This window comes from Trichosurus vulpecula, chromosome 1, assembly GCF_011100635.1.
Source record: "Trichosurus vulpecula isolate mTriVul1 chromosome 1, mTriVul1.pri, whole genome shotgun sequence".
NCBI lineage: Eukaryota > Metazoa > Chordata > Mammalia > Diprotodontia > Phalangeridae > Trichosurus > Trichosurus vulpecula.
This window is the reverse complement of record NC_050573.1, coordinates 340,213,551-340,225,667: the sequence shown is the minus strand read 5'-3', so window position 1 is coordinate 340,225,667 and position 12,117 is coordinate 340,213,551.

Sequence of the window (12,117 nt, the reverse complement as noted above, 5' to 3'; positions counted from 1 at the left end):
TCTAAGTTCATATAGGAATTCAGATTTTCTTGAATACAGGCTCAGTGCTCTATATATTTTACCAGCAACAGTCTTTTTAGTTTTATTTTATCAAGCAGAAATCAGGAATAAATGATGACAGTAGAATTCTGTTCTTCAGATGAAATAGGTAAAATTAGGCATTAAAATTAGGTAATATCTTTATTTCAGAAACTTTAACTCCCATAATTTTGATTTCCAAGCCACTTTTCACAATAGTGGCACGCAGCCATATTTTGCAAAAGGACAACATTATTTAATCAGGTGAAGCTTATCCTAGATTAACATTACTGTCAATATCCCTGACTTACCATCACTGCGCAATGAGACCTCTTAGCAGGACTTTAGAAGAGATTATCCACGTATTAGCAAAATAGTAAGTCATTTAGGTATTGTTTTTTTGGTTTAAAAAAATCATCTTCCATACAACAACCCTATCAGATGACATTGTCATTTTATTTAAGAGAAAGGCACAACTCAATATTTTTTTAAAAAGTAACAACAAAACCCCACTGAATTTTAATATTGTTAATTCATCCATTGAAAAAAAAAGGAGTGTTTGTGTATACACATACATATATACACACACACACATATTTGCATGTATAATAATGCATATTCACACATTTATGCATATATGTGCTTATAAACTATGATTGACCTTAATAGCCCTGAAGATATTTTATGAAATGAAAGAGCTTTGTAAATATAACATTAATATAAATGAGTATGGTGCTTTTATATTAATCAATATTTAGTCATTATACTCATTTTATTAAGAATATTTTTTTCTTGTTCTAGCTTTTAATAACCAAGTTCTAGAAGAAAAATCCATATTCTCTTACTTTTTTTTCTGATTGAGATGCAATAGTCTTTGTATTACAAATATTTTCCTGATCTATGTCTGTGTTCTGTAGTTTTCTTTTTCCTAGATTTCAATATTGCTTTGTTTGTTTTGTTAGGGAAACTACTTCATTTACCTATTTTCCCTGTTTCTTGATAAAACAAACTATGCTCTTTTGAATTTTATCATAGGAATCATCAAAGACATGACTGAAACTGACAGCCACACTTAAAAAGTACATCACCTACCCATTCCTGCCCTGGTGTCAATTCAATTCTTAATTTAAAATTAAGGGCATTCCATAAGATGATTTTTTTTTATTATTTTGGAGGGGGGAAGGCAGGGCAATTGGGGTTAAGTGACTTCCCCAAGGTCACACAGCTAGTTAGTGTGGCAAGTGTCTGAGACTCGATTTGAACTCGGTTCCTCCTGACTTCAGGGCTGGTGCTCTACTCACTGTGTCACCTATGATACCCCCATGATTTCTGGTCAACTTATTGATTGACTGAGGCTTTCCCTTGGAAGTTTGTGTGTAGGTAGACATACACACATACATACATACACATGCATACACACATACGTGTGTGTACGTGTGTATACATATGTATATATACACTTGTACATATAATTTACCCCCTGGGAGGTTTGCAAGTTCAGAGTTATTAACTACTGGTTCTTCTTGGTTTTGATGTCCTGTCCTAATTTATTCCTCCACAGGCTTGTGCATAGGACTAAAGGTTAAAACAGAATCTTCACACTATTCTTAGGCTCAATGACAAATAGCTATGTTTCTGTAACTTGTTATTCACTCCTTACACAGGCAGCATACATATTCCCTTGTATCTGGTACTACACCTCTCTACCCTGTAACTGTGAATTCAATAATGGGTGGCGGAGATGCCAGATGATCTCTGTTAATGTAACCATTGCTAGTACAAAGGTCACCTATGATGTCTTTCTGCCCAAATGTTTAGCCGCCTTGTTGTCCTTAGGCCCTGAGTTTCTCTTTACTGCTACTGTGACTACCACAACCCACTGTTACTTCTGCCTGTTGTGGCTTGATACTGGTCTCGTTGTATTCCTGGACAGTTTTCCCATCCTGCTGTCTAAAACTTCTTTATTTATCTTCCTAAGTTTCTATGAGCTGGAAAATGACTCACTATGATTTTTCTTTACTTTTCTGATCATAATTTGCTTTGGTACATTTTTTTGATTGTGTGAAGGGAGTCTGCTGGGAAACCTATGAAAATTGTGACCCTTCTCTCCACCATTTTGATTCTCCCCTCAAGAGCATAAGGGTGATAAAAATGAGATTGAAATGGGATTTAAAAAGAGTTTGAAAATGTATGTAAAACAGGCTAACCTTTTGAACATGCCCAGTTTGACTAAAATCAAATCCACTATATTTCTTACTATGTATGTGGGAGTAGCTTCCTTGCTTGGCTATCAATCTTCTTAAAAGTGGAGATACCAAACCGATTGGTTTATGTTCTATAAATTTTTCATCTGGGTGTTCTTCACTGGGTACTTTTCCCATGCTAAGTGCAACCAGCATGGATGCCATGAACTGAATTGATGAGAAGGTTGGGACTTGCTTTCCTGTGTTAAACTCTTTTACCCCATCTCAGAAAAATGTCTCTGGGCATGTTTATTGGTTATTTCTCCTCATTTTCAGATTCTAGAGGTGATCATCACATTATCTGGGAGGTTCAGGCATGAAGACCTAGGGCCAAGGATTGCAGGCAGGGAGGTTTGGTCAGCCAGGCCACAGACAATAAAGCTTTCAGAACTTAGTATGCCTGGGACTTGAGCCTGAATGGAGTTGTGGACTTGGAACTTAAACTATGCTCTATGATAACCTACTTAACCTATTAACCAAAATTCTTTCCATCCCCCAGAGACTGAAGTGGTGAAGAGGGGGATGAAGATTTTGTCTCCCATGTATAAGAGGAAAAAATATAATATTTGAGATTATGCCTTTTAGAGTAAATATTTCATTTATAAAAGTTGCTATGTTACATATATGAGTTCATCTGGGATGTGAAACTGAGGATGAACCACATAAAACAGAAACAGAAAAAGTCCTCAGGCCCATCTCTCAGAGCTAGGATAAAAGAAAGGTTAGCAGGCAAGGAAAGTCCCTTCTCTCTCATTGATTCAGTTTATGGTTATGTCCATTAAGCACAGCAGTTAGGAATGGCTGAAAAGTGCTCAGCTGAAAGATGCTTCAATGTTTTCAAGTCTCATTCACCTGAAGGATTGTGATGTTCACAATAGAAATGGTAATGCTTCCTGCTGCTGTGATCAAAGTTTCTGGGATCAGCTAGCTTGGTCTTTCCTTCCTTTCAAAATGTATTTAGTCGAAAGGGAGACTGCCCATTCTTTTGTGGAAAAAAAAAAAACATAACCAAGAGAATATAGAGTTATATCCATTCTTATGTAAGTGTTGATTATCATACTTTTACTTCTGTCTTTGTTGGTATGGAAACTGACATTGTGAATTATGTCAAAACCAATAAAGTCCTGGTTGACTTTAGCAGACTTCCTTTATTCATCAAAGCATTGTTGAACTAAAAAGTTTAATTTGAAAATTATTCATCCATATGGTATTTTATTGGAAATATATAAGGTATAAATATTATATATATATATATATATATATAATATGGTGGTTATTTTATATTTATGAATATGGTTGGCCATACTGGCATCTCAGTTGAAAAAAAATAACTCCTGTGTCTCAATACTCAATAATCTAAAACTTTTCTAAAGAAATGTTTGGATAAACATGACAAAAGAACGAACTATAAGCTCTGATTCATCTAATCTCTCGTTAGGAAAGGTATAAAATTAAGTAATTTTGAAAGAAGAAGAAAAAAATGACAAAAATAAGTGGACTTTTAAAAACAAGAAAGATTTTTTCCCAGAAAACAGTAAGTTCACATTCATAGTTCTTTTCTTACAATGGTCTTGTACCTCTGTGAACATAGTCAGATTATTTGTCTTCTGAGATTCAGTTTCATCATCTACAAAATAAGAGAGTTGGACTTGGTGACCTCTTGGGTCTCTTCCATATCTGTTATTATCCTTCATTATACAAAGAGGAATTTGAGGATTAGTGATTGGATCAGGCTCTAAAAGCTGGTAAATATCATAACCAAGCCACTTATTTTCTGACTACAAGAACAGAACTATTTCCAGTACCCCATTGGGAAGAGTAAATAAGAATCTCCTTACCAAGATTTGTGAGAAAATCAAAGAAATTGATAGGAGGTAAATGAAGAACCACTTGTTTTTTATCTGAATCCAGGTAAGCATGCAAACCAAGAGAAAAGAGATTCCTTTATCCTTCGTGCCCATAACTCTTCAAAGAAAAGACAGTGTGATCAAAGAATTTGGCCAACCACAACAACAACAAATAGCTCATTCTTATTTAACACTTACTATGTGCTAGGGACTGTACTAAATATTTTACAATTATTCTCCCTTTGGATCCTCACAACAATCCTCAGTGGTAGATGTTATTACTATCGACCCCATTTTATAGCTGAGGAATCTGAGACCAACAGAGGTGAAAGTGACTTGGCAATGGTCACACAGCAAGTAAGTGTCTGAGGCTGAATTTGAACTCAGCCCTTCCTGACTCTAGCCTCAGCACTCCATCCATGGCCTGGCTAGAGAAGCTTGCATAATAAATTTAATTGATGGTGACATATGTAAACATGATAAAATTTAGGATAAAATTCCAATAACATACTTGATGGAAATCTAGAGGCAAATGAAAATCCTCTTCATTTCAAAATGTTTTTGTTAAAAGTTTTTGAAAAAATGTAGTAGCTCACAATCCTACTTATTAATGAGAATGTTTTATACATAACTGAATCTCTCTGTGATGACTGGTGATCTCAGAGTTGTCTTTGTAAATGTAAACTTCAATTAGGGTTGCTTGTTCTGAATCTACACTTACCCCACAACTTGCTGTTCACTTTCCTTTGGATTTTTGCCTTGCATAGATCAAAAGGAAGTGGAGAAGAACAAAATGGCTTAGTAAAAGCTTCATGCACTTAGAGATTTAGATGTGGAAGAGACTCAAAAGGTTACCTAGTCCAACTCCCTCATTTAATAGATGAGGACACTGAATCTCAGAAGTGAAATGATTTGGCCATGTTCAATGAGGTAGTAAGTGATAAAATCAGGGTCCAGGTCCTCTCACTCCCCAATAAATTTTTTTTCCCTGTTTTCATCTTGATGACTATTCTAGTTCAAAAAAAATATCCTATACTTATAGTAAATAAGATGTTTTACTCTGTGGTAAAGAAGATAAAACAATGGAGTTGTAGTAAGGGAACTTGGGTTCAAATTTGCCCCTGCAACTTGTTCATCCTTCATTTCAAAAAGGACCAGTGACACCATGGGGTGATATCTTGTGAGTCAATTGGAATTAAGTGAGGCAGAATTGCAGAAAGTCATCAGTCTCACTCTCTCTTCCAGTCATTTAAGTCCAGTGTCAAGACTTAATTCAGCATGCCTGGCAATAGCCTTGGATGCAGTGGATGACCTTGGCATCTTTGATGTCTGACTAAATTCTCAGTACTCCACAGTGCCTGCTTCAGCTACCTGCATGCTATTGGAACAAATTGTTTTCATCCATTTTGCCAGGGGAAATCTTCACATGCTTAGAGTAGGTATCCTCCTAACTGGCAGGTTGAGGCCTATTGCTTATGCTCAACCCGGGTTAGCCTCGCTGCCAAGATAGTTTTACTGGGTTCTGGACACTGTGCATGATGCAATTTCTTGGAGCCACAAGTGAGAATTAGATGGCAGATGGCCACCAAAAATGGATGAGCAGCCTTGAAAGGGGCTCAGCAAGCGCTCACACTGGAGTCCTCCCTAAACACTCCATATATTTCTTCTGCTACTTACTGTTTATGCGAAAGTAACTATCAGATTTAAATTCTATGAGCCTAGTGAAATTACTATGAGTGATTTTAAAAACAAACAATATGGTGTAAGGCATTGAGTTAGGGAATGTAGAGAATACTTTCATTACAAGGCATTATCTCTGACTTTAAGCTTACATTCTTGTAAGGGACATAAGATAGTGAACAATTGAAATAATTATCATTTATGTAATATAGGATTTGGAGATATCCTCCTAATCTCTATGTCCACTGGCAAGTAGGCTGGATCTCAAAAGTTTGGCTAGGACATCTCCCCTCAGAATTCTAAGAGCATTTTTTAGGGATTGGGGATTGTTTTCTAAGGCTATGGAAATGATATATACAAGTATCTTTCACTGTACAATTAATCTTTTGATGCCATTTTGACAGTCAGACTCCAGTCAGAAAGTTATTTAGAATGGTGTTAAAATTTGTACAATTGGAAAAAAAAGCATTCTCCCAAATTCTGTGACACAATCTCCAACCAGCATATGTTGAGTTTAGGAAAAAAATTGGGCAGGTTTTATGACATATCCAAAGTAATACATATATATATATATATATATATAATCACAAAGAACATTTGGACATGTAGTATTGTAGTGCTCTGTGTGAGTATTTGCAAAAACATACCATGAAGATAATCCAAACTTATTGTAGACACTAAGTAAATGCTTATGAATTCAACTTGATTTTGCATTACTTGACTTATGGGCCAAAATCTATCACAAAGGATGATTATAAAAAATTATCTTCTATGAAGAACATAAAACACATAAAAATTAAACAGACATTTTATATTCCAGGACTTTGACACAAAATAAATTTGGGGATGATGGTGAAAAATATTTGGGAAATAGGATACTGGTTCAATGAATGAAACAGGCCAAAGTCATATGGCTTAAATAGAAGTTTTGTGACTATGAAAATATTTGCTTTCTTTAAAGAGTGAAAAAGCTGGGAAATTCTGCATAGAAAAAAAAAAAACATTTATGAATTAAAATATCTATTTTTTTTAAATAAAGTGACTAGCCCTTAATGTGGGGGTCATTTACAAATCAGCTATCTTTATGTGGTGAGGCCACTAAATTCTTAGATAAATTAGTAAAATCAATAGCAAATTGGAGGGAATGAAAAATCAGAATGCAATTAAATATCTCTCATTTGACCTACTCAAGAAAACTATCAATAATAGTTTAGGAAATATACTAAATCATGGGTTATTAAACTGGGATTCATAATTGCACTCTCCTCCATCACCAAAATGTTTTCTTAACATATTTCAAGATCTCTGTGAACTTGAAAAGAAAATTTTATATCTTTATTTTCAATAATCCCTAATTGAAATTTATCACACTTCTTTAATTATTAAAAAACACATTATTTTGAAGCATTCGTTGGTTTCACCAGGTAGTCAAGAAGTTCCATGGCTTACAAAAATAACCATAATAACACCACAAACAAAAATAATGAGAAAAACAAACAAACACTCAAAAAGGTTTTATTAAGAGCTGCTGTATTAATCAATGAACTGTGACTATTTTCTAAGAATTTTTAATTATTGCAATTTGCCATAAAAAGCAGGAAAAGGAAGCCTAGAAACTACTGTAATCAATAGATGATTGATCTCCTTGCCAGTAGGAAACATGTATAAGCCAGAAATGAATCCTTTGTAGAATATCAAAGCAATTTAAATGTTGTAAGAAGTATTTCCTCAAAGAAAAAAAAAGAAAAATAACCCAGTAAGAAGCAGATGGAAAAAAAAATGCTTACAAAAATAATAAAGGGTGTAATTAAATAAAATCATTAGAAGATGATCTAGTATTGAAATAGAAGGTCTACAGTTCAAGGTTGGAGGAAAATAAATTGAGATTAATATAACAAGGGCTGAGCCAAGATGGAAGAGTAGACGTAACAACCCAGCAGAATTCTTCTAACAGTCCCCTCCAAACAATTTCAAAATAGCCCAACAAATTGAATTCTGGAGTAGCAAAGTCAACAATAGACCAGCATAAGCTTTTTTTGTTGTTGTTGTTCTTTATGTTTTTGTTTCCAGTCCATGATGACTCAGGATTTCAGCAGGAGAAATCTATGACATTGGGGTGGGAGCTAGCCCAGAGCACATGTGGCAGCAGTGTAGACAGTGGTCTTGGAGGTGGCTGCAACAGCAGCTTAGGCAGTTCTCAGTTCAGAGATGGTAAGGAACTTTGGGCAACATGTCAAAAAGAGATTAAAAATGACTCTGAGCAGAAAGGAGGTGTAGTACTTTGTTGCATTGCTGATATGTAGTTCAGAATTGCAGTTGCAGACCCAAGAAGAACAGTAGAGTTTGAGGCCACATGGTAGAAGGGCACTGGTCATAGTTTTATGACTATTATACTGAGTAAAGACCAGAGTGCAGACCAGTGAAGCATTAACCACACCTCTGGCCAGTGAAACAGTAACCACACCTCTTCAGAGATCACACCCCCTTGGAAGCACTGAAAATTACAGACCTCCAGAACTAGCTCTGAAAACCATAATACAAAAAAAGCCTGAAGCTTGGAACAGTGATTCTCCATACCCAGATGAGCAGAGACCAACTTAAATGTGAAGTTTAAAGTCAAGAAATGTGCTTAAAGAGAAAGAAATATTTTGAACACAAAAAGCTACTATCATGACAGGGGAGATCAAGACACAAACTCAGAAAAAGATACAACTGTGAAAACATATACAAGCAAAGCCTTAAAGAAAAATAATGCAAATTGAATGCAAGTCCAAAAAGAATCCCTAGAAGAGTTAAAGAAAGAGATAAGAATGGTAGAGAAAACTGTGGGAAAAGAAGTGAGAGTGGTGGAAGAAAATTATTAAAACAATTAACACCTTGATCAAAGATGCACAAAAATACAGCAAAAAATTAAAAAGGATTGGACAAATGGAACAAAAGGCACAAAAATTCTGTGAAGAAAAGAACTCATAAAGAAGAAGAATTGCCCAAATGAATCAGGAGATACAAAACCTTACTGAGGAAAATATTTCCTTAAAAATTAGAATTTGATAATGACTACAAGAGATATCAAAAATCATAAAACAAAGTCTGATCATACTCTATTGACTTAGTGAATCTGTCTTCCTTCCCTTACCACAACCTAATCTTTATACTTTAACCTATAATTCTTTGACTCTTCAATTATTAGTCATTCCATTTCCCCTGCCCTATCTTCTCTGCTCTCTTTACCATCTTGATGCCTAGCCCCAATAGCATTTCACTGACGACATCCTGTCAAGCCTATGCCTTGTATTGTTCCCACCATTCCCTGCCTCCACTCCTTAATGTGTGTTGCTGAACAAAGATGAAGAAAATCATGCAACTACTATAAGAGGACCAGACATATCTCCATCTTCTCCACTCTTTCTCATCCATCACTCATATGCCTTCTGATTTTATCTCCTCTTTCATCACTAACTCTAATGAAGTCTTTTCCAAGGTTAACTCCTCTACCTTCTCAAGCAATCCCATTTCATCATCTCTTCCAACAGATTGGCTCTCCTTATACCTTATTTTCAATTTCTCTCTTTTTCTGCTACTGCATAAAAATGTATTCATTTCTGTCTTTTCTCTCATGGACAAAACAACGACGACAACTCACTTGATCTTCCCATCCTTGCTATATGTCTTCTTCCCATTTGTGGCTAAATTCCTTGAAATAGGAGCTTCAACTTTCTCTCCTCTCACTCTTTTGTTAACTCATTACAATTGAGCTTTTAACCTTATTCTTGCACTGAAACTGCTCTCGCCAGAGTTATCAATGATCTCTCCATTGCCAAAATGATGGCCTTTACTCCTTGATTTCTCTGCATCCTTTGACAGCGTTGACTACCCACCTTTTCATCTCCTTTCTGTAGGGCTTTGGGACACCACTCTTTCTTGTTTTTTCTCTTATCTGACTGTTCTTTCTGGGTCTCTTTTCCTGAATTTTCATCCAGATGATATTTCCTAACATATTGGTGTCCTGTAAGATTCTGGCCTGTACCTCCTCATCTCCCTCTAGGATAGGTCACATAGTGTTTGCTTCAAATCCCATGAATTTAATTACCATCTCTCCTGATTATTTTCAGATCTATCTATTCTTCCCTAACCTCTCTGCTGACCTCCAATCTTGCATCTCTACCAGTCCTTCGGATATCTCAAAAGAGATGTCCAGTATTCATTTCAAATTCAACATATCCAAAATAATTCATGTTTTTCCCTAAACACTCTTCTCCCCACATTCTATATTATTAAAAAGGGTAACATTATCATGCCATTCTCTCAGGATAACAATTCAGGTGTTATACTTCACTTGGCACTATCTTTCACCCCCCCCCCATATCAAATATGTCACCAAGGTTTGTTGATTTCACCTTTGCAATATCTCTCAAACAGGCTCATTTCTCTCCTCTGACATTGGTGCTACTCTGGTTCAGAACCTCATTATCTGGGATGCTTGGACCATCACAATAGTCTGCTGGTGGTTCTGCTTACTGCATGTTTGTCATCACTCCAAACCATCTTCCTTCCTTTCAGTCACCAAAGTGATGTTCCTGAAGTTTTGGAATGACCATGTCATACTACCCTCACCCCACTCAATAATAGAGTTCATTGGCTCCCTATTGCCTCCAGGATAAAATACAAAATCCTTGATTTAGCATATCTCCATAACCTAGCTTCTTCCTAAATTTCTGAAGTTCTTCTTAAACCTTAATCCCCAACATTTACCCTTCAAATCACTGACACTGACCTCATTATTATTCCATGATCAAGACAATCCATCTCTCATATCTGGACATTTTCTCTGGCTGTTTCCCCTTCCTAAAACATTCTCCCTGCTCAATGCCACCTATTAATGTCCCTGGCTGCCTTTAAATCTTATATAAAATGCCATTCTCTATAGGAAGCCTCTCCCTACCCCTCTTATTTCTAGTGCCTTTTTCTCTCATTTCCTTTTTATCCTATATACAACTTGTTTGCATATGTGTTTCCTTGCTGTCTCCTTTCTTAGATTATTAGCTGTCCTTTGCTTCTTTTTATATCACAAGAATTTAGTACACACACACACACACACACGCACACACAGTGCCTGGCACATATTTAGGCACTTCATAAACATTTATTGACTGATTGAAAAACTAGACTAAGTATGCACAAAGGAGATGTGTGCTGAGGCAGAACAAATTTGAAGATGTTCATGGATTTATTTTCAAGGTGTTTGAAATAAAGGGATATTTCTGTTATCAGGAAAAATCCCAGATGTTATTGACATTAAAAAAGTAGAATACAAAAATTATCAGTAACTACTCACCCATTTTCCTATTTACTGATCCCTATGAAGTTTGATAATAATTAATAATTGCCTGTGAAGACAAAAGGGGAGAAATATAAATTATATATGTATACACATATATGTATGTGTGTATGTGTGTACATTTATAAACATATATGCGTATACATATAATTTTGTTATACATGGAGTTCTGTAACTATATATAAATGCATAGATAAATAGATACATGTGTACATTCAATAAACATGCATACATAAATATCTACATATCTATGACTGCAAATATCACTTCCCACACATTTCCTTGAGCACTTTTGGAAAAAAGAAGAATAAGAAAAGTAATTTGAGTGTATTTCTACTTCCTTAAACCCTGTGCTTGTATATGCATGTGTGTGTGTGTATGTGTATGTGTGTGCATTTGTGTGTGAAAGACAGAGAGAGAGGGGGGGGAGAATATGGTTCATCCTTTATCATCTTTTAATACTTTGTTCCCAAAAAGGATTATTCACATGTTTTTTGTTTATATATCACATATTTGTAGATGTCTATATTTCTATATGTACACGCACAACTTTGTGGTTTGAAAAGAATTTCATAGGATTATTTGTTTACATTATATTTAAATCGCATCAAATAAAAAATGCAAATTGTAATCTGTCATAAATGAATTTTTGTGAATATCTGATAAATCTCTAATCTTTTGCTATATATTTCAAAATTTAGCCTTCCGAGAAAGAATATATTGTTTGGCTTTAAATAGGCTTATATATAACAAGGGATTTACTATACATATTGCTTTCATATCTAAAATATTTTAAAAGGAATTCAGTTTGGGGAAATGGTAATAAATGTTTCTATTAGTCAGATTTCATTTACCAAATAAAAATGGTTGAATAAAAAATTAGAATAAGCAGTTTGTAGTCCCTGAGCAGCCTCTACCAAGTCATGATGTTAAAAAACACAGTACTGTTTTCTTACTTAAAAATCAATATTAAAAAATAAAATAAAATAAT